Below are 24,543 nucleotides of genomic sequence, written 5' to 3'. Positions count from 1 at the left end.
AGAAACACCTTTGAACACAGTTGTGGTTGAACAGTCGCACACAAGGGGTGGTAAAGCTATAAAATTATCAGGGCCCTATTCAGCACCAATCGCAATACTGGTCTGCACGCCACTAAGGTGAAGGCCACAGAGCCATGAGAATAGGGAGATAAGAGGCCCTATTAGAGGTCAGCCCTTCTCCTGAGGAGGGGGAGATGAAATGGGGGGGTGGAGTTGGGAGGTCTGTGCAGTCTCAGTCCTGATCACTCGCGTCCTGGCTTCCTCTTCTAGGTCATGGCAGTTATGCAATGCGACAGTAAAAACGCGGTCGTAAACTACTGTTTATGCTCTGGGCCATAAACGAAGAGGTGCGTTTCCTGCGGACATTTACGGCTCCTCTGTATCATCGGCTCTTCACACACTTCTTTCTTTTATAAGGCAGCTTGTTAAAAATACAAATACAAATGTTATTCAATTAAAGAGCAAACACGGGCCACCGTTGTTTCAGCGCACACAGGGCTATTCAGTTCACAGAGTTGGATGCTGAAGAACCTTGCAGTGAAGGTTTATCCCTTTGACGTCAGAATCAGCGCTTGTGGCTGTAGCCAGATCACATCTGATATATCATTTGTTTGATCTGCCTTGGCTCAGTAAAAAATACAGCTTTATCAAGCGGGGAATATTGAAGAATGGCGATAGCCTTGGGAGTATGCCCCTAAATAACTTGCACATGATAAGAGCTGATATCAGTGTAGGTATCCGTCTGGACATTTGCTAAGAGTTTCCACAACAATCACGCCACCGACGCAGCTGCTTCAAGCAAAACCCTGCACATCCAAATGTTACCAAGCACAGAATCCCTCTGAACTTACACAGGACTGGTAAACCAACAAGCGATTTGTAGTTCCAAAAGCAAAGTGATATAAATGCAATCTTCTATATATTCTATATTTTCTTTTAAGCAGGCGCTAGTTGTGTGCAGCGTATGTAGTCTCATAGAGTTCTGCTGCTTGGCCCAACCCTAAGAAGTGAAAACCACCAGTGACCTCAGCCTAGTCCACGTGGGCTCCCTGTCACACTCGCTCACACTTGCTCACACACACACACACACACACACACACACTTGCTCACACACGCGCTCGCTCGCTTGCTCGTGGCACTACAGTGTCGGAGCACGCCGCTCCCTCTCCCAACTGTCTGCCGTGTACGCCGGCCCGGGAAGGCAAACACAGAGGGACGGAGGTCCAAGAGCAACAGGCTCGGGCACTTAAAGTGTCACGGTGCAATTAGAAGTGCATTAGGAAGCTGTGCAAACAAGGCCAAACCCCATGACAACCTCAGCGGGGCAGAACACGACTTCCTCCAGCGAGCCGAGCGCGCTCAAATTCAGCAAGGGGGGGGGGGGGGGGGGGGGGGGGGGGGGTTGGGGGTTAATGATGAGGACGGAGGCAAGGACGGAGTTGATGATTTAATGAAGCTCGCCTTTAAGAACAACAAAGCGCCGGCCAGTCCATGACCACTCTTCAAAGCGCTGCAGACTGGGCTAAACACTTGCAGAGGAGGAATTCTTCCCAGTGCTGATCAGTGGAGAATGGTGATAGGCTCCCGGGGGTTGGAGACCGGGTGCTGAGAAAGAAAAGAAAAAGAGGACATGAGACAACAAGAGAAAAAAAGGGAATAAAAATAGATAAATAAATACAGACGACCTCAGATGCCAATAAAACATGGTGTCCACCAACATGGATCTCAGGTTTCAGGGTTTTTTTTTTTTATCAGATGGAACCATTTCACCCCACTTCTTCTTTCCTGTGCAAGGAACAGACCAGTATGTTCCCCCGCTTCATGTTAGCATTTGAGCTAATTAAACACAGGTCAGCGAGCCTTCCACGATGTCCAGATGACCCAATGCACGAGACACAGCTGCTGTGTATGGTCAGGGTGGCTACGCCTTTGGCCCAGAGGTGCCGCACAGCATCGCCTTGCATATAGGACAAAACATATGCTACAGTACATGCCTCCTTAATCAAATAGCACATATAATAACCTGAACTGATTGCTGTTGATGTTGTGTGTTTCACGCTGCATGTTAATTGTTACTGATTTTGCGAGGCCCAATCTGGGGGTTAGTGTAAGCAGTGGTGAACAGTGCGATAAATGGAGCGTAGCGGTGCTAAAAGAGGTAACGCATTGGCATACTACACTGAACACACTGGCGTTAAACATCTGGACCTTGGGTGCCGTCTGCCTGAGGAAGCCAGTGTGTGACCCTCTTCTGATGGCACTTCTGGAGCTGACTTTGAGCGTGGTCCAGAACGAAACAAGAACGCCAACTGATTATGCAGTGGGTCTGGAACCGGAGCTGGTCCATTCCAGAACCGGGTGCTTTCTAGGCCTTCGTACCCATTCGGGACAAAGAGATATAGAGATAGATAGAGTTTGATAAATTGAGTTTGGAAATAAAGTTAAGCCTCGAGTTTCCAAACGAGGTACTGCAGGCTCTCGTGAGGTTCACAGGACAGGCGCGTCATCGCAGTTCATAAACCTAAACTAGTCTAATAAGATTAATACCTTTTAAACATACACTGACGTGTTTCTTCACACAGTGCAAGGCCCTGGAGTGTTCTGAGAGAGTTGTGAGGTAACACCTCCCAGGCCATCTGAAGTGTGAGAGAGATAAATAAAAGCAGAGAGCAATTATTAAAATACATCATCGATCCATTAGCATGGGATTAGACAAGTGCTTTATTTACGGAGCAAATGCACGCTGATAGAGAAGGCTGCGGTTGTGACTCAATGCCTCTGCTATGAAGCAACAAAGGAGAACATACTTTCCACAGGGTTCACAGCACACAAGAAAACATTTCAAATTACCCTGCAAAAATATACAAGTACTCAAAGACTTCAATAGAGTCACATCCAGAGCTCTGAGAAGGCTGTGGAAGAAAGAAAAAAAAAAAAACGAAAAAAAGAAGAAAAAAAAAAGACGTTCAGGGTGTTTTTCATTCTAATTATTTTACCAGACCGACTCCTTACTCTGAGAATGATTAATCAGGGAGAGCTGAGCCAACCATCAACTGAGGCATGTTTTGCATTTCCTCCACTGGTGGATCTGTCCTTATTGCCAGTTAATTGAAACCTTGTTTAGGAATACCAAGGTCACCGTTTCCACCCATGTTATCCGAATTAGCCTGAAATGAATCCCTTCTAAATGGGAAGTGCGGTGTGGGCGAAGCGGAGTGCTACTTGAATTCCGGCTGGGACACCCACATAGATACCTAAGGGGTAGGGGTGGGGGCTGGGGGATGGACAGTTTGGGGGATGGATGATGTAGACCTTGAGGGAACAGCAGTAACAGCATCAGGAGCAGCACAAGTGGCCTTGAGCAGTTGCAGGGGGTGGGGGGGAAACGAGGAGGCATGCATGCGAGACTGGGCTTCACTTTCCATAAGGCTTATATCAGTGACACAACACCCTCGGAAATCTGGACTAGCTTACGCAGTTCTTCGCCTCATCTCGAACAAACACTGTTTAAATTGGTTTCAAAAAACTAAAATTGCATCAACAGCACTCTACAAAGATAGGCTGGGAAAATCTGATGCGCAGTCCCACATGACTGCAAAAACCACAAGTTCTTAACACTGTCCTCACTCTTTTAACAGCGCGAGAATGGGCGAGGATGGGACGGAAACCGCCGCTCGTAGAAAGAGGGGATGCTGACGCTGCAGAAGATCAAAGGCATTGCCGGATTCTGTCTGGTGAATAAAAGCCTCCCGAATCGCAACATCAGCAGTGAGCTGCTGGCTCTGCTGCTTCAAAGGAACTCCCTGCGGTGATTTCATACCTTGCAGAACACTAGCAGACAATGACATTAGCCCGCATTAGCCAAGATGTCTAGCAAAGCCTCGGCAAAAACATGGTCCTCGTCCTCAACCTCCACCTCCGTGGATCCATGTTCAAGGGTTCGAATCCTGAGCTTGTGTGCTTTGGCAGATAGGTGTAGAGAAAAAATAAAAGAGCGCTTGGAGACGGTATTAAACTGTTTATGTATGCCGTCACTAAATCGGCCCGGTAGGGGCGACAGGACGGCTTTTAAAACGTGAACCAGAAGTACACATGGCGTACAGAAGTCATAATACCCCTGTGAGCCTGAGAGGGAAATAAATCCTCTACGCCGGTAGGTGATTGACATGACGCACCGACGAGGCTTGGCTCCACTGGGCTAATCATCTCTCAACCCTACGTGTGGCGGACCACTTTCGCGGACCAGTTAGTGACAGGATGTCAGTTGACAACTCATTTGAGCTCCGGTGAGTGAGAGTGTGTGTGAGTGTGTGTGTGTGTGTGTGCGTTTTTTTTGGGGGGGGGGGGGTCCACGACAGGCAGGGGGTGAGGTAGGGAGATTTACGGCAGCGAACGGAGCAGCAGCTGGCTACGTGGCGCGCGGAGCCAAGCGAGTGGGAAGCTAATCTTGTTTACATTCAATCTGCTATTTCCTCCCCTCTGAAACCTTGCGAGAAGAAAGTCATGTAATATGTGTATTAAAAATAAGTGTAGCAGACCAGGAAACAACCTACTGGCAGAGCTGGGCCTTTGTGGGCCAGCCAACATACCCTGCGGCTAACTGCAATTGATACGTGCTCTATTCCAGGATGGATTCCTGAATCACAAAAAAAAAAAGGAATTTGCTCGGGCTGGGCCCACACTGACACACATTACTAGGGTAAAAACACAGCTACATGTAGCGTATGTAGTAATATATGAACTGTATTTAATATGATCAAACTTTGCAACTGTGTATATACAGATACAGTACAGTATGTGTGTGTGTGTATGTGTGCGTGAGTGGGTGGTGTGGTGTTTGTGGTGTGGTGTGGTGTGGTATGGTGTGTGTGTGTGTGTGGTGCGTGTGTGTATAGACATTAGGGCGAGGCAGATTACTTTGCTGGGAACTGGTGACAATTAAGACGTGCAGAATTTCTTTTTCCAAATGAGATTCCTTGTCTCTGACTTACACAGAAGCCTGAATTTAATTATGCTAACGTGTTCCTGCCCCCGATCTCTTCTCACGACACTGATGAACTGCATCAATAAGCGTGAGGCAGTTCATTTTCTATATTCAGTGCTTATATGATGTTCTTTGTATTTTTCCTGCCAATACTACCACTCTAATCCAATTTAATGTCATCCTTGAAGTACTGTTATTACATCTGGCACTGGGAAACCTGCTTCTAAACATGAGACGTAACGTGGAACTGAAACAGCATCAGACTGAACTTCAGTCATGAGTTTACAGGTTGAGTGGGCAGAAGGTTCACAACACTTACGTTCTTAAAAATGGTGAGAATGTCCCAAAAAAAAAGAGATAATAACCAACGAGGAGGAGGAAGCAAATGGTAATAGAATTGAAGAAGAAAAAAAAACAGCGGAAAAGCTTGTGGCTTTTTTATGGAAACTAAAATTTCAACTTCAACCATGCAATCACCACATTAAAGGAGCCTCATTCTCGAGACGACCACCGGTATGCGCGGTCGCTGCCAGGGCAGTGTTTTTGATTAGATTTCTCCATTTTTTCAGTTGATTTGGCAAATTAACTTACAACAGCCCAAGCACACCACCCAGACAAGGCAGAGCATAGCAGCAAATTGCATTCATCAAAAACACACACGAGAACTGTTTAATTAGTGTGATATGATTAAAACAAACACACACACACACACACACACACACACACAAAACTATTCTCAGCAGCACAGGAGCAACATAGGGTCCTTGTACTGTTGAGGTATCCTATCTCTTTACCAGTCATTATACATGGAGAGCATCACATATTTAAACTTCACTGGTATTTATGTACCAGTGGCAATCCTTCAGTCGATCTTGGTGACCCAGCTTTTTCCTACACTTCATTTGTTGGTAGGACTTCAAAGTCTGTGACTGATCACGCTATGACTTTCTCTGCTCCAGCTCCTTAGTTTGTTAAAGAAAAAACACGAGCTTAGATAATTTAGCTCATATTATTTGGAAAGCACACCTAACAACTTCAAGCTTTCTCATGAACAAATTTGTTTGTAGTTGCATGGTGGGGATGATAAATGCACAATGTGGTTTGGGCCTCGGATGCAGCCAGAGAATGGAGGAGGAGAGGGCCTTCTTTAACTGTACATGGGGCTTACAGAAGAATGAGTGCTTGTCTGCAACTGATTGGTTCTGACTTTCAAGTGCACCTCATGTTCCACTGTGTTATTAATGTGTGTGTGTGTGTGTGTGTGTGTGTGTGTGTGTGTGTGTGTGTGTGTGTGTGTGTGTGTGTGTGTGTGTGTGTGTGTGTGTGTGTGTTTGCGTGCGTGTGTGTGTGTGTGTGTTTGTGTGTGTGAGTGTGTGTATGTGTGTGTGTGAGAGAGAGAGCTGCTTGCCCTGTGCCATCTCTATAGAGGTGATGACCAAAGACCAGATGTCTGTTATACCCGATCTCCTGGATCACTTCCGGGGCCATCCAGAATGCCGTTCCAAGAGGATGGATGTTCCTCTTGGCCATCGTGTCCTAGGGGCAGAGAAAGACCAGGAGCGAGGCATTAAGGACATGGTGCAAAGGCCGTCAGTAGCTCATCAGTATGTAAGAGAAGGGTGACACTGAGTTGGGTCCTGTGTCTGCATGACGAGGCCAGAGCAGAACAGGGGGAGAAGATTAGGCCGTTGATAAGAGCCAAACATGTTTCAGGCTGTGAAACAGATCAGCATTCCAGCCTATAACAGATGCTGTATGCGAGCCTGCTTTCGCTTTCCAATGTATCCCTGACGCACAGAGACCGTGATTAACTTCACAGATCCTCTGGCGGCCGGCGAAAACGTCAAATGGCGAAATGAGAAGGGGCAAAATCTGTCTTTTTCCCTCACCTCCTCCCCTAAACGATCTCTGTGTTATGTTAAACTCATGGCTCAAAAATGCTTTATTGAACTTTATATATTCCAGCCACCCTAAATTGAAACACCGACACCAACCCCCCAAACACACACACACACTCATTCCCCATGCAGTCCCAAACACACACACACTCAATCCCCATGCAGTCCCAAACACACACCCATACACCCACCCACACACACACACACACACACACTCAATCCCCATGCAGTCCCAAACGCTTCGAGCCTGTGCAGGTTCCGAGGGGCCATGGTCCCGCAGCTTTTATGGGTCTCTTTAAATCATCAAGTGCTTAGCAGGAACGCTGCGTCCAAAACGTAAAACGACGCAGCCAGGTAGGATAATGGGGAGCTTATGGAGTGAGACCGGTCAGGCAGGCGAGCGCACGAACGAACAAATGAACAAACGGACGGACGAGTGATGGACCACCCTGCAGCGCCGCGGGGGTAAGTGCAGCTGTTCTGGGCCAGGCCCCATCCTCAGGGCACCTACACTTCATTCACTGATTATACACAGGTCCTGTGTGTGTGTGTGTGTGTGTGTGTGTGTGTGTGTGTGTGTGTGTGTGTGTGTGTGTGAGATTGAGAGAGTGAGTGAGTGAGTGTTGTTGTTGTGTGTGTGTGTGTGTGTGTGTGTGTGTGTGTGTGTGTGTGTGTGTGTGTGTATATACTGTATATATGTGTATACAGGTTTACATGCCAAAACCCAGTTGTACTCAGTTAGAGTCAATTAAGCTGTGATTTACAGAAACACTGCATGAAAGCGAGGCGGCTGTAGAGATGTAATGAGAGGAGATCATGGCCAGCTTCTGAACGCTGCAGAAGAGTTTAGGAATCCAAACCCTTTCTCGCACTGTGACAGCACAGCATGGGAGCCCAGGAGAGAGAGAGAGAGAGAGAGAGAGAGACCTGCTCACTTCTCACATGCAATTTAAAGTAAACCGAAACTTGTGTTTGAAAGACATTAAAGGTATTTACTCCACCTCTATAAATACTCTGTCTCTCTTTGTTTGGTGACACGCAGCCTGATGTAGTGTTTTCACCTAACAAATAAGGCCAAATGAATGCCTGTCTTTTGCACCTTCTTCTAAATAGCTAGATTCTCTGAAATTGCTAATTATTAACTTAAGCAAACCTCACGTTCCTCTGACAGGTCAGTTCTGTGCTAAGGTGCGGTGGCTTTACCTGCAGAATTGGAGGTGACTAGTCTCTCATTACTTGCGGCATTAGAGAAATGGAGCCCAATGAAAGCGCAGCATCTCTCGTGAGATTTGCACAGTGAGATTGGAGGCTTCTTAGCTCAACAAAATAAAGTGCTGTAGTGATGGAATCAACTAGAACAATCTGAATAATCAAATTAAGTCCTTCCCAAAGGCCTTCAATTATGAGTAAAACACATGGGGAGTTCAGAAGGGCTTTAACGAACAGAAATGAAGTATATTTAACAGTAGCAGAATTAGACAAAACAGCCTAGCAGCAGTGTGTGAATATGTGAGTGTGAGTGTGTGTGTGTGTGTGTGTGTGTGTGTGTGTGTGTGTGTGTGTGTGTGTGTGTGAGTGTGTGTGTGTGCGTGTCGGTCATGACTTCTACCTCAAAGGGGTGGGAAGGCTGACTCAACCAAAGTCACGGATCGCTCCTGGAGCTGAGGCGCAAGTCTTCCAAGTTTCTGCCTCCTGAGGTGAGCTGTTTGCAGTTTTCCCTAATCAACCCGCCGGGAGGCTCCTTTCCCCCGTTCAGCATAAGAGACAGGGAAGATAAGAACAGACACCTATTTACAACTTCCCCTTGCCAACACACACATTTCAGCTCGGCGTCTTGGCTTAGGCGGAATGTGTCCTGAACGGCTGAGCCTTTCAATAATTTAACAGAACTATGTAAAGACGGAGGGGGGGTGGGCTGTCTTTATCAGACCTCCTGAGTGTGTGTGTGGGGGCCACACACACAACCTGCAGGATTGTGCGCAGTCTTCCAAACACGAGTCAGACTCCAGAAATATCCGACTCACCGTCCGTTGTCCAGCCACTCCGAAGTCGGCCAGTTTCGCATGACCTTCAGTGTTGAGGAGAATATTCCCAGCTTTTATGTCCCTGTGGATCTTCCTCATAAAATGCAGATACTCCAGGCCTTTCAGGGTTGATTTGAGGATTGTGGCTATCTCATCCTCACTGAGCTGTGTAAGACAAACAGAGAGAGAGGGAGAGAGAGAGTGTGTGTGTGTGTGTGTGTGTGTGTGTGTGTGTGTGAGAGAGTGAGAGAGAGAAACAGACAGAAAGACAAAAGAGCGGGAAATTCTCCTGTGATTCAAGTGTTCCAAAGTATCATTCATGGTGAATCGTCTTTGGGCTTAGTATAGCGGTCTGTGTGCTGTTCTTTGTACACACATGCATCAACTCTCACACAAGCACACACACACACAAGCACAAACACAAACACACACACACACATTTGTTACTGTGATCTACCCTGTCAGTGATACCAGCAGGCAGCACTATTTTTGCAATTTGGACATGCACGATGTATAAACCAATGGGCTGTGTCATTGTGGTCGTGACAACAACAAGTAAAAAAACAAGCCTTTTTATTAGACAGTGATGAATTACTACACGTTTCTGTTATGCTGTATATAGGTCATAGAGGTGACACACAACAAATGACACACTCACTGACCACATTAAACGAATTCCCCAACACCACCACCACCACCACCACCACTTCCATCCATAATGTATGATTCTGTGTGGAAGTGTGAAACACTTTCAGGTCGGTGTGTTGGTCGGGTCTGTTGGCCTGTCGCTCTGCCGAGGGCTTGAGAAAGGGGCCTGGTCCAGGACATGAGTCAGTGGCAAGTGGCAGTGCCGGGGAAGGAGGGGGAATTCCCATTAAGGCCTATCTGCGGCGCAGGGGCCGGGCCAAGCCAAGCCGAGCGCTCCGGCAGAATGTGCACTTCATTAGTGGGAAAAGTGCCGGGGAGAGCCGGGCCCCGGCCAAGTTCTGTGGGGCCCCATGAAACGCCAATAAAAGTCCCGGCCAGGGGGAACCGGCTCGGACCGGGAGGAGAGGAGGGGAGGGGAGGGGAGAGGAGGGGAAGGGGGTGGGGGTGGGAGGCACCCGAGGCCTCTCCAGATGAATGCTACTTCTGTGGAAAATGCTGGGCTCTGTTAGGTGCCCACTGGGGCTCACTGGAGATGGCCACTGACCCGCAGCCCTGGATGGACCAGTCTGACCGCCCACAGGCCAGACCACAGCTCCGGGCTTCCCGCAGCTCAGAATGCACACACATCAGACACTGAACACTACTCCGCCAGTGCAGGCGCACACACACACACACACACATACATACACATATATTATACATATATTATTAAGTATATGTATATTATATTATATATGTAAACGTTGTTAGCCTGAATCTACATAAATATATATATATATATATATATATATATATATATATACACTGTATATACACATTTTAATGTTTGGGGTCACTTAGAAATTTCATTATTTTTGAAAGAAATGCAAGGATTGTTTGAAGGACACAATTATTATTTCAATGAAAAATCATCATTTCTAACCTTGTCAATGACTATATGTCCTATTCAAACTAATTTTATGTATGTTTTCATGAAAATAAAATACATTTCCAAGTGACCCAAACACACACACACACACACACACACAGACTATATATAAATATGAGCGCCTGTGCTTTTACATATATTATCTTGTCACCTAGACTGAACCCTGAACCTACGTATGAGGAGAGAACTGAATTCAAGAGATAACACAATAACTATCTAAAAGTAATCCAGTCCATTGAGGAGAATAAAAACTACAGAAAGGGAGGGATGAGGAAGAGAAGAGAAGAGAGGAGAAGAGGTCATTCGGAGCGCAGATCCAGTGGAGGCCAGATGATTCAGTCACTCTGGTTTTCCCAGGCCACAGCAGACACGCATACACACATGTTAAGCTGCGGTCCCCACGGATCACTAACACTCACTGTTTTCGTTTCGATGGAGGCTCTAAACACACAGGCTGGAGATTTACAGCACTTGCTCCCTTTTTCCCTCGGTCATTCTTCCTCACACACACACACAGACACACACACACACACACACACACACACACGGACACACAGACAGACACACACACACACACAGATAGACAGACAGACAGACAGACAGACAGACAGACAGACAGACAGACAGGTACATGTGTATGAGTGTATATCTGTACATACCGTACATGTCAATGAAGTACATCTGTATGGATGCCTACAGATACTGATACCAACAATCCATACTGCATGTATGAATGTATGCACACACACCCATCATACAACTTTGTACATTCAATTACACCCCCTTAATACAATAGTACATACCTTCCTCTGTCTGTCTCTCTCTCTCCCTCAACAACACACACACACACACACACACACACACACACACACACACACACACACACACACACACACACACACACACACACACACCCTTGCCAGCAGTGTCTGGGGCCTGAGTGGAGCAGCACCTGGATTGTTACTGATCCCCACAGTCCACTTCGGCCACGGGTCTGCTCAGCAATCCCAGCATCCCTTTCTCGATCGCTCCACCCCACAACCACCCCCCCCCCCCCCCCCCCCCCCCCCCCCCCAGCCCTTCCCAGTGCACTTAGCCTTGTTTATTTTCTCAAACAGAAACAAAGGGACGGCACCACCGAGAACCGTATCTTTTTACGACTTGGTGACATCACTCGTTAAAAAGCCGGTGTGCACATGCGTGAGGGCTCCCGGTCTTCGGGCTTCTTAGGGCTCCCCCCGCGCTCGTCCGCGCGCCCCAGGTGACCGCACTGCAGTCTGACCCCTGATCGGGGTCACCAAAATGCCGTATGTTGGATTCGCGAGCGAGTGAGAGCATGAATGTGATTCTATCCAAAGAAGGGGGGAAAAAAACTAAGAGAAAGGGGGAAAAAAGAAAAGTACAGGAGATTGAGATGAAGTGGAAGAGACAAACTGAAGAAAAAAGGAGATGTGGGATAGGGAGGGTATGTGGTATGGCCAAACAAATTGCTGAAGATTGCAAAGGAGAGCGGATATAAGCAATCAAATGAATATAAGGGTGGGCATCTGCGCTCCCTGTCTGACTTAATGTCATAAATATCTGGAATAAACAACTGGAGGAACATCTGCTCTGAGATCTTGTGAGTACTTTCCACAACGTTGTGGCAACTGAGATCAACCAACACCAGTCTTACATCATGCAGTGAGGCATGTACACACACACACACACACACACACACACATGCGAACAAACACCCTCTGTCTCAAACACACACACAAACACTCAACACACATCATCATCATCACATACTCCAACCAACTTCAACAGGTGACCAGGATTCACTGGCCACCAAAGTGTGAACTTTGCAGCGGTTAACGGCGTCTTGAGCAATGCCAATGACTGATGGAATAAGAAAGTGTGCTCTACAGGTTCTATCTAGACCCTTATAGAGTTCTGTGGTTTATGCTCATACGAGAACTGAGCGATTCAATGAAGAACACTGTCAAGTTCTAAACAGAACTCAACAAGGTGCTACCTAGGATCCTTTTCAGAGCCTTTGAGTTCTATCTAAGGATACCTAATCTATACACTGATTCTATGTACTAGCTTTGAGGGTCCTGTTGTAAGAGAAGAAGCGCCTTTTTTTAAACAGTGTGCGCACGTAAAATCAAACCCAGAGAGGCCCTGTAAGCCTATGGCTGGTGCCCAGCTGCTGTACTGGAGCCTATTAGTGTACTGCACTACTTCAGTGCTGGATTGCATTTTTTTTTTTTTGTTGTTGTTTTTTTTTTTTTCGTTCCTGTTTCCTCCCTGCGGTCACTCCCTCCCATCTCAGAAACACCACTGCAAATAAAAACACACAAATTAGCCGTGCGGACAGTAAACATTTCCAGTTCCCGGGGCAGACTGCACCCACTCTGTGCATCCTAAACCACTCTAACGCTCTCTTGGAGTGACGGCATCCACGAGCACTACCCTATTAGTCACCCCTGTGTCCTCTGTATCGCAGGACGTATGGCATCTGTGTACCGCTGACAATAAGCATGGGCTCTTTAAAGGTAACTCTCTTTGAGTATCCTTCACACCAGAAAGCGGTCCACGCTTAAAATCTGTTTAGCATTGACCCGTCTAGGTCAGGCAGAACTACCAGGTCTACTGTGCCAGAATCTGTAAAAGTCCACTGCCTTTTATTTACGAGTTCATTTATAATCATCAAGTGTGCAGTTACTGAGGGGGCAAGCAATCAATTTCGCCGTTTCGACCAGAAACACATCCACCACAGCATTAGGAGAGATTTATAAATCTTGAAGTCCGAATAATTGTGGATGTGGAACTTTTACGGCCGGTTTTAACGGCTCCCCAACCTGCGGTACGGAGTGGGCTTGGGGCTCGGCGCAGCAGAAAACGCCGGCACATCCCGGGCGTGCTGGGCCGCCTCTCCTAGCAGCCGTCTCTCTCCCGGCGAGGACTCCACTCTTCCACATGTGAAATCAATACCTCCCCTCCATTTATAAGCTACTCTCGCTTGTACCATCAAATCAAAACCATATTGCCAAAAAATATTACTTCTTCTGAAAAAAGATCCCGTCCAATCCCCCAATCCCAGCATGAGAGAAGCCCAGATAGAGCAGATACTGGAAGGATGGTGGGGCAGAGGGGGGGTGGGGGGGATGATATGACACCGTTTCTGAAATATGTGCACGGTCTGGCTCCCTTGAAATGACCAGCACGTAACCTCCTGACTTCCAGCTTCACATCTATATTGAATTGGAACCTTTGAACTTCATCTCAATTTTGTGGCTTGACATAAATACATCTAAAAGTAAATCTCGGAAAAGTATTAAGTTGGATGCGGTAGACCCGCACCAACTCCAGGGCCCCTCCAAGGTGTTTAATAAATGCTTGGTACATCCAGAAAAATACTTTCCCTGGGTTTATGTTCTGCAGAGTTGACCTTAGGGGCTCCTTGAGCAGAATAAAGCCGTATCCTGGCACACGCTCCTGTATCCATCTTCTTGACGTCTACAGTATGTCAACGTAATGGTAAATCTACAAATCTCCGACCGACATCAAGACACTAAAAATCTGCCCTTGGCACCCCGGTAGGACCACCCTCTCTCGCTCTCTATGGTATACAGACCTGAGGGTTGCCTCTTAAGGACTAGCACTATGCCGAAAGAGAGAGAGAGAGAGAGAGAGAAAGAAGGAAAGAAAGAAAGTAAGAGGGTGAACACCCAGTGTTTTCCCCCTGCAGTGAGTTGCTCTTTACCTGCGCCCTGGTGCCCGTCACTTACGCAGCTACCTATCAGAGATTTCCACTCCTGTAAAACGCTGTGCGCGCTACAGTAACGCTCGCATGCAGAACTTTTCCATCTCCCTCAAACAAACGCTCCAGCCGTGACATGACTTCCCTCCTGTTTTTATGAGAACACGCTGGTGTTGGTGTAAAACAGGTCATTTGGACCTCCCAGGGTCCGCTCTGGCAAAGGCCTTTCCCGCATGCCAACATCCACAGCCGCCCAAGGCACTCCCATGGCCAATAATATCACTCTCGCCCGAATGTCGTAAACAGCTTAAAACCCTATTAAAAGCACAAATACGTTTGCAAAACTAAGTAGACGTTTATAAAACAATATTTCCTGTCTGCGAGTTGACTGTAAATAGTGTATTCAGAAGCACGTTATTGCTTGTGACTCAAGCAAATCCGATTTTTCCCTGGCAGCGAGCTGAGAAGAAGTGTCCTATAAATACAAGTAGGAACCTGACAAAGTCAGCTGGAAAGGAAGTTATTACGAGTGACTGATGAAGGAGAATGTTATATCTCCAAAGAGAAAACTTCTCAGTGGACAGCTGTGAGACTGTGAGACTATGTTTGTGTGTGTGTGTGTGTGTGCGCGTGTGTGCATATAAGTGAAAAAGGTTTGGATATGAATATGAATTAAGAATATGTGCATTCGTGAGAACATTCATGTTCATGTGTGAGAGTGCGAGGGAGAACATGTTCACACACAGCCATATAGACACACTGAATAACAGTGAGGAAACATGGCTCTGCGTATTCCATTAACTCGGAGGTCTGCTGGAGTGCACCATCAAAAATCACAGGAGTCCATTTATAAATGCTCAAAGGCTAGCGGGGGGAAAAACATCAGAGGAAAAACAAACTTGGATGCCTGCCACAAACTGAAGATATTTTTAGCATCCAACTTCCGAAAATTATCTGTATCTAACAAACTGTCAATGCCGTAAGACCTGCAACACTATCGAAACAGGCTCGGCACATTCTGTGGGGCGGACAAGAGCCCAACACTGAGAGGAGAGTCAGTGAAACCAACCAGAGAAGAATTTCATTATTCAAGGTCTCTCTCCCAACAGTGTCGGGCTCTGCTCTCGTGTTTAAGAGTGGAAAACCATTTCCTGCTCGCTCCTCTGTACAGTTCTCCTACATCTGGCATGCCATGAAAAGAAAGAAAGAAAAAAAAGACAGGAAAAAAAAGACGAGAGGGAGAGAGAATACGAGGGGAAGAAATGGAAGAAATTATGCTCAATCACATGGATTACCGGGTGTGTTTTGGTTATGAAAAAATGTCATAGAGCTTCATCTGAGCCCAATTCTTTCATGTATACATCCAGAGTGTAAATGGAAGATAAGTGCTGTCATATTCAGACCCCCTCAACCCCAACACCACCACCCTCTCCTCCACCACCCTCTCCTCCTCCACCACCCTCTCCTCCACCACCACCCTCTCCTCCACCACCACCCTCTCCTCCACCTCCACCCTCTCCTCCACCTCCACCCTCTCCACCCTCCCCAGCCAGCATGACGGAGCCAAAGAGGAACACGGCAAGTTTTCTCCCACAGTGTCAGTCACCTGCTGGCCACAGAGAGGACCAGCGGAGCCAGCCTGACCCTGATTAATCCCGGTGTTCAAATGCGAGGTAATAAATATGTAACAGTAGTAAGCGCTGAGAAAAACGGCTGCTCTGACTCACTGGACCCTCCGCTTTTATTGGAAGTGGAAACATTGAACTAAAAACAAAAACAAACTTTGAGTCCCACGTTCGATGGGGCCGCGCACATTTCATGCGCCTCTCGCCGTCAGGGCTCGCGGTGAGACAACTAGGAAAACTCTGGCCCTAATGAAAGGCTCAACAAAATCACTTTGAAGCACAAAACATTGGCAAAAATTAGTCTCGCAGGTGCAATAATTAATTCTCTGGCAATATGAAGGCACCAGCCTATGGCAGTTGCTGAGGTAGAGGCAGCGGTACATTTTTTCCGAGGAACGTTCTCTGTGAATGAGCACCCCATTTAGCATAACCATCTGTGTTATAAAGAATGTTTACTGAAAGAGTTGTCATGTTATAGTTTTGGTGACAGCTATGGTGCAGTATCAACAGCTAGTGTTTGGAGATGTACTTAAATATAGCTTGCATACTTATATATTTCCAGGACAGCTCTACTGTTAACTTGCGATTACTTTTGTCAGTTGAAGGATGTGTAACACCAGCCTCAATTTGCTCTAACTTCCTAAATCAGGAAATCAGTCGAATGCCATAAAAGTCTAAACAGGATTTCGGTCTAGTAACAGTCACATCTACTCCCCTATTGTGACTTCTGGTTGTGGTGTAGTGTTTACTGTGAGCAGAAGGTATCTTACTCAGGGCAGTGGGCCCACAGTGGCCTCTTTTCAGCTCCCCTCCTGCAACAGTAGCCTCTCTCTGGCTCTCATTAGGATTAGCAGCGCTGGGTCTGCGGGGGCTACATCCATGCTCAGGTAGCGGGCCGGGCCTGTGAGGTGCAGGGAGGGTGGTGGGGGGAGGTGGAGAGGTGGAGCTCGGGAGAGGCACGGAGCGGTGCGGAGCGTCGGGGGCCTTTAAAAACGTCACCTCTGACAGAGCGCCCGGGACATTCTGTGCCTGAGTGGATTTATGCCCCCGCCGCTGCCCCGTTACTCTGTTTATGTCTCTCGTCAGCCTATTAACAACACCGCAGCGTGGAGACGGGGGGGGGGGGGGTTGAACAGGTGCCTGGTAGAAAGAAAGAAAGGTTTACCAGTCCATACCCCCCCCCCATGAGAAGTCTGACATTCTCTTCCAGTCACAAGGCCACTGTGCTCACAGTTGGAGGTGAGCCTGGTGAAGGGGTGGAGATGGAGGTGGTGCCGAGGACTAGGGGGACAGAGGTGCACAGCCACTCACTATTCAGACAAAGCTGCTTTTGCAGAGCCACCGAAGGGGCATGGGGGGGGGGGGGCAACAGCAGGGGTGGTGGTAGGGGTAAGGGGGGTTCTAACTATAGTGTTCCCCCTCTCAACTACTCTGATCACCTCCAGCCTCAGGAGAAGAAAAGAAAAAAAAGAAAGAAAGCACCCTGGGCCAAACCCAAATCTGGAGAATGCCCTCATCCCTATCCCTATGAATCTGTTCTGCAAATGTTTTCTCCTAGCTGTGTGATTGCTTCAATCCTTAAAAACATTTCGTTATGAATGATTGAAACCCCCCCCCACACACACACACACACACACACCACCCTCCCTCCCGCTTTCATAACGGTCCAGAGACTATGCTGAGCCGAGCTGGCTTTACGAGGCAGAGATGGGTTTGGGACAGTTTCATAGAGCCCTCTCTGCCAATATCGCAGCTAGGGAGGAAGTAAGGACTGGGGTCACGGGGAGAAATAGCACTTCCTGTGAGCCTGTGCTGTTTTTTTTTCTCCCCCTTTTTTCATTTTAAAACGCAGGGCCTCCATGAGCACGTCGAGCGAGTGCTGGGCCGCACGTGTGTGAACTCACAGCTGGAGAATCTCACCAATCTACTCTTCACTCCTCATCGTTTCCCTCCAGCAGAACAAAAGGTTCAAAACTCCACTTAAGACTCTTTTGAAACAACACCTCTAATAACACATTTACACAAAGTGTACAAGTCACAAACAGGATTTCTACAAAAGTATATCTGTCAGTTGTTTCAGCTGGATTGAGCGGCGAACACAATACAAGTCTGTAACAATGTTACAAAGTAACAGCGTGAATGAAACATATGTCATATGAATGAAACAGTTGAGAAATCCTTCGGCAGAGTTTCAGAAGAAATAGGAGGCATTGGCATATAGGAAACGGTATCGACTTACCGTCTTGTCACGTGCTCTGATAAGGTCTGACACAGAGCCTGCCCCACAGTATTCCATCATGATCCACAGGACTGTAAATGAAAGTAGATGTAAATCATAATTGTAAATAACCGTAGAAATTATGATTTCAATTTACATTAATGTATTTTGCAGATATTTGATTAAGTCAACAGCACAAGACTGCCTGCGCCCAACAAATCAAACCCACGACGGTGGTGTTGCGATCATCTTGTTCTACCATTTGAGCTCCAGGAGCTTCAGGCTGAAGTCGCCTCAGTATGGAAAGGCAGAGATATATGACGTGTTTGTGTGATCACAAACTGAAACCAACAGGACGGTGGGTGTTACGAGCTGTGCGTGATACCTGTCACACTGTTGCATGATTGATATTTCTTTGATGATTTCCTGCAGGTCGGATTCCACGGGCACCTGTTTTATGGCCACCACCTGGCCCCGACTCCTTGTGCAAGGCTTTATAAACACTCCCATAGGACCTGAGCAGAGGCACACACACACACACACACACACACATACACACACACATACACACACACATACACACACACACACCGTCAAAGTCCAGAAAACCAGAAAAAGGGTATTTAAAAGTTCTTATTCAACAAGAGAGGAGAAACATGTCATAGACCTCCCCCTCTCTCTTTCTCATCTGGAGTGGCTGACCCAGGCCTGCTGAGTGACTGGAGATGGCATGCCAGAGAGACCTAAGGGCCCCCCCCCGGGGGCTCGGGGGAGGAAGCCTTGCAGCAGCCGGCGAATGGGAGTCTGGCGTGAGGGTTGAGCTGCGTTAACTGTGGGTTTTATGGGCTGGAGGAGTACAATATCATGGCACTTTAGTCTCAGGCTTTTTACGCGCCTTTGGTGCGCGAGAGCGGCGGTGCTGGCGTGGCAGGGAGCGCGGGCGCCCGGTCACGCAGAGGGAAGGCGCTGGGCGCTGTTAAACAGATGGCAGCAGAACAGAGGGCGGCAGCGTGCAGCACGGACGGACGCAGATGGGGAAGAGATCGCAACCCCCCTCCCCCCCTCACACCCACCACCACCCTCAGCCCACCCCAACCCATGAAGCTGGAATGCACCACCTCACCCTGGCCCAGAGGACTGAGTGTGTGTGTGTGTATATATGTGTGTATGTATGTGTGTGTGTGCGTGGGGGGGTATATACCTTATATACCCCAAGGCACGGCACAGGCTTGGGATCAGTTTCTGTGGTTTGCTCGTGATGTTGATTGCGGCAGGAAGCTACGCGGGCTACTGATCCACGATTAATGTAAAAAAAGAAAGGTAGTTCCCCAAGTCCCAGGTAGAGAGTAATGGAGCTAGTGGGTAATCAGAGCCCATTAAATGCTCCCAAAAAACAGTCTCTGTTCTGGGGAACAGCCGGCTGCCCCATAAGGCTGAGTGCAGGAGGTCTATGACAGTCGACTAGAGCGGAGGAGGTCTGTGACAGTCTGTAGCAGACTGTGGCAGACGATTACAGATTGTTTTGTTCAGACTGTCACTAACTTTAATTTATGTAGAACATTTGCTGCAGAAAACTAGACTAGGACAATGGGGAGTGTCTGGCCATGAAGAAGTCAAGCAATTTATGGTTGAATACAAGAGAAGAACATATTTAAGCATTCCCTTCATTGTTACTATAATACGGACAATTACGTTTTGACAGCAGCCTACTGTAGCCAAAGAAATTAACAACAATGGAGTAAAACACATAAAACTGTGTTAGTTAATTAGACAACATGACTTGCCACATTCAATGCAGGTCAAGAACACAACAGGGTAAAATCAAAACATATTTAAAGAGGGAGAGAGAGAGAAGGAGAGAGAGAGAGAAAGGAAGGGAGAGAGAGTGAGAAGAAAGGAGAGAGAGACAGAGAAGAAAGAATGAAGAGGCAGAGAGCGAGCGTGAGGAACACTCAGCCCACATTCTTACTGCTGTGCCCCTTCAGTTCAGCGGGCTCTTCTGACTGACGTTACGCTAAACAAAGCGAGGAGCCGCGCCCACCATGAGACGAGGGGAGATGCCCACACACAGCAGCGGGTGAGGGGGAGTGGCAGACAGAAAGAGGATACAGCCAGCGTGCGAGCCAGCGAACAAACGAACGGACAAAAGAAAACGTGGTTCTCACCCCCTCCCCAAGCTTCTTCAGCACGTCAAAAAACTTCCTCCGGCTGCCTGGTGAGGCTGTCTTCACTAAGCTTCTTCAGCTTTGCTGTGGAGGAAGAATGAAAACAGCACATGGGCACTGGGCATACTTCAGCAAACCCAACATAAACAAGCAAGATGTCAAGAGACATGGAGGTTCGAACCATAATAATGGAGCCTTTTCGTAAATAAATCATTTAGTCGTGGTGTTTAAAGCTATGTGCTGAATCATCAAATCGTGACACAAACTGAAGCATCTGAAACATATTTTCCTCTGAGTTGAATGGTTAAGGATACCACAAATTCGGTGAACACATAGAATGTTATCATATCAATTAATGGTAATCAATGATGGCTACTCAGATGATGACTGAACATACTGCTGCATTTAAAGCTTGTGTTGACTATACTGGTCAATGACAGTCTAACTACATTATCCATGCAAATCTGGTTACATCAAGTCCACAAAGCAACAGGTAAGAAGTTCAGTGAGTGGTCAGGTATTTTGCAAATAGTTAGATAACAGTTGAAACAGCTGTAATCTGATATAAATGCAATCTACATAAACTGAGGTTCAAACTTTGCGAGGTTTTGATATGCAACACACAAGCTGCCTCGGCATAAACAAAACAGCCCAGGCCTAATTGTGCTGTGCTTTCATGTGTTCAGGACCTATCATGTCTTTCATTACGAAAATGGAATACAGCGTCCCAGTTTACTGTGCAACCGCTTTAATGGTTTTTTGATAAGTGCGCATATAAAAATAAATCAGGGCTTCTGTCGAGTCTCTGAGGAGAGCAAAGCAGACTGCCGCTACCCAAATAGGACAAGGAATGCATTGTCAATTTCTCCCACAGGGTAAAGAAGCCAACTATTTTGACTTGGGAGGCCTCTGTAAAAAACAGCAAATGACACTGATATATTAACTTCTGTTGTGGGGTAAAGCAAAAATGAGACAGCCGAGATTTATTGCTGTGTCTACTTGATCTAACTCTGTGGGTGGTGTCTGCAGGGACACAAACAACATCTAGATATTAAAATAAATAAATATGTGCGTTTTCCACAGTCAATGTTTTGCATTACTAGATTGAAAGATGTGTCTGGTGCTGCAGTTTTTCTAGCTCCGTATTGCCAGTTGACATAATAAGGTGACACACAGAGAGATCAAACGAAAGCCCTACCTTATCTGATGCCTTATGTCCTCAATGTCTGTACCCCATATATACAGAGAGGTGAATATAGTATGGGAATCTGGACAGTGGTGGCAGCAGGGGATCTACTGTGATTGAGCACCACTGGCAAGACGGAGATCGCCTGCTCACAGTTATGTGAATTGGTTCACGGGGTTCATCCAGTTTGTGCTTTCAAAAAGGGATGGAACCGCAAGGATTCCTTGTGTTATAAGACGATGGGGCTGTGGCAATTTGTGGTGTGGTTCCTGCCACTCACACACTGAAGAAGCTGTCATTTCTTCTTGCAACAGACATGCTTCTCAAGACACACCCGACCAACCCCTTTACACTGAAGTGCAGACCATGCGCTAGGGCTGTGTACACACTGAATCATAGGCAACCCCACCAGGGCAGACAGGGAAAGAGGCCTCTGCAACCTGGAGAGGTCAGACATGACATGACAGTAAATAGGATTTCCACCACTATGAAAAATGAGAATTGCATTGTTTTCTCTAAAGGCAGTGTGACTGAAAGAAAATTATATCTGCAATCTAAATTTTAAAACTAGGAGATCCATGACGAGTGTGACTAATTTATCATAAATGTGACAATTTATGAAGATGAATTCAGTGTATTGCATAGATATAAAATGCCAGCCGAAAATGTGGCGTGGCCAATCAAAAATACACCATTTGGCAATAGATCAATTCCGGTTTTATTTATTACCGGCTACAACACATAAATAAATAAATGAATGAACACCAATTACTTGCATTTTCAACACAAGTAAATAAGGCTGTACCTAACATGCTAACAACGTGAATTATATAAAACACCTGTTAAAATCAGAAGTCTGGGCTTTGCCTTTCATGATGAACAGGTGTTTTTGCGTGAGCTGCGGAGTTGAAAAACCTCTCAGTTAAGCACTTTACTTTGGTAACTTTGTTTAACACAAGACACAGTGGAATTTAGGTCATGCCAAAAGTTTTTAGCCAAAAGATGACGCTGCATCCTTCATCCAAACTACAAATAGTCGTACATCAATAATTTTGCTTATTTTTTCTAATTAAGTGACTGTTTGGCTGTATCCTAAACAGTTTACAATTTACCATCAAATAATCCTGAAGATGTGGAGTTGGTTGCTGACACAACCATTGTTAGCCGAGCGGATTCTGAATCAATGAGGGGGAGGGACCCTTCAGAAAACAAAACACAAAAGCGGATGCTGACGAATTCTAGCGGAGTATAACAATCTTCTCAAACGGTTTCGCGGACTTATGTCTACATGCACAACCATTAGTTTATCGTGAGCACATTAACCAGTGTACATGCTTAGCCATAAGCACGTGGTAACACTTCTATGCGTGGTGGCATCATTAGTTGTGCCAACACCAGCTATGGACACAGCAGCAGCACAAGACCAAGTTTAAGTCACGCCGCGTTGTTGTATCCCTGATACGGGATGGTCACCCACCTTTTGGGCGCGCAAGACTCCATCATATGGACCCTCAATGCAATGGTGCTGGAAGGAAATGTTGAATGAAAGTCGTGGATCGTTTTAGCCTACGCCCACGATACAAGCTATTCCAGTGTCATGCTCGGTTCCGTTCGCCAGTTATTCGGCGTGTAGTCAGCTAACAACTTGGTGATGTCACGAGACATACTGACAAGCGTGCTGCTGACAGTAGGAAGAGCTTAGCCGCACATGCCCTCCGCCGGTTGGCTGAGCCCAAAGAGGAGAGCTGCCCTCACTGGTTTCCTAACATATCCATCTCGAATCATGAACATAGACCAGAGGCCGATCATGTGTGTTGTTTTGTGTTGCTTGGAAATGCTTGCGTGCGTGTTGGTCTGTTGGGAGGGGAAGGGGTAACCCTACTCCGCAATAGGCTACCATCTGCGACAGATGCAAGGAAGCATAGTGACAGATCGGCTGTTGCTGTCTCTGTAGGGCTATATTAAGAGTACAACATGTAGCCATCTAATGTAAAAGAAAACTGACAAAGCATTGGCTCTGTTGATAAAAGGCTGTTTGTTCTCAATGCTTTCAAATGTATCTAATTGCACAGGCCTAATACAGTGATTATGCCTTGTCTACAGTAAGTGCAATTCATGAATGAATCTGCATAGTCATGAGCAGCCTGTAGCATTGCTATAAGGCCTACATTCTTGTACAGAGCATCTATGAACACTAGGAACTAGCTTTAACATTAGAGACTGTAGGCTACACTACATCGTTGGCAGGCTAAAAACAGCCATGGCTGTTATGTTCTACAAGTTTAGTTTCGGGATCTGCATTTCTCTACAAAGCATTGCCAATTGGTAAGTGACTTCCAAGTCCATAATACTACAGCTGATGCAGATGACCATAGAAATACAGATGACCAGGCTCAAGTATAGCCTACCCCCAAGAATGACAAACCTATTTCCTCAAAACCTACTGAAATAACAACATGATTTGTTGGGCATAAGCATATATTTGCCATTTAATTTAGTGGAGCCATATTTTAACGTTATCCCTTCCTCTGCGTTGACAGTGTTTCCATGTCAAGTCAAATTGACTCTCAGCCCGTATTCAGTGTAACAGCACTACATACTGACTGAGCGCCAGTTTAACTAAGGCTAAATGCAAGTGAGTTTCTACAAGAATGTGAATCAATGATTTCTCCTAAATCATTGAAAAGCCATCATCATTCTAATATACATGTAAGTCAGCTGTAAAGAGCGAATTACAATCACTGTACAAACTAATTATCTGTACTTAGATGTCACTTTTAGATAACTCACAGAACGTGTGTAAAGAACACTCCCAATGTGATGACTGATGTGAGTGCTCTGTTCTTTGATTTTAGGATCCTAATCTCCACTTGAATTATCTTTACTGCATGTGACTGGAGTTTTGCTGAAACTCTCAAGTAAAGATGTCCCTCTTCTGAAAAGAAAGACTTGATAATGTAACACAATATGCAGTCAGGGCCTTTGAACAGGCATCCCGACACTCACGGTTCCAAGAGAGAATGAGTGTGGGTGGGTGCGTGAGGGGGCTTGGAAACCACAGCAGGTTGCATTAACGTACCACCATTTCCACTACGGACTTCACATCCTGTCAGAGCTGC

General features: G+C 46.5%; 1 non-coding gene across 2 annotated transcripts; it reads right to left on the bottom strand.

Annotated features, from left to right (window-relative positions):
* Window positions 1-1,416: 1,416 nt before the first annotated feature.
* LOC105896140 lies at window positions 1,417-23,184 on the bottom strand. Of its 2 annotated transcripts, none has more exons than XR_004164660.2 (9): window positions 22,902-23,184; window positions 20,239-20,322; window positions 18,459-18,588; window positions 18,095-18,165; window positions 8,907-9,071; window positions 8,492-8,623; window positions 6,444-6,520; window positions 2,548-2,636; window positions 1,417-1,605 (listed from the first exon to the last, which is right to left on the bottom strand). It is a non-coding gene; the product is annotated as an uncharacterized LOC105896140 (transcript). The 2 variants fall into 2 exon arrangements; XR_004164658.2 differs by lacking the exon at window positions 1,417-1,605 and adding an exon at window positions 1,740-2,371.
* Window positions 23,185-24,543: the final 1,359 nt, after the last annotated feature.

This window comes from Clupea harengus, chromosome 11 (genome assembly GCF_900700415.2).
Source record: "Clupea harengus chromosome 11, Ch_v2.0.2, whole genome shotgun sequence".
NCBI lineage: Eukaryota > Metazoa > Chordata > Actinopteri > Clupeiformes > Clupeidae > Clupea > Clupea harengus.
Note: the sequence above shows the minus strand (reverse complement) of the source record. Positions and strands in the feature narration are given on the sequence as shown.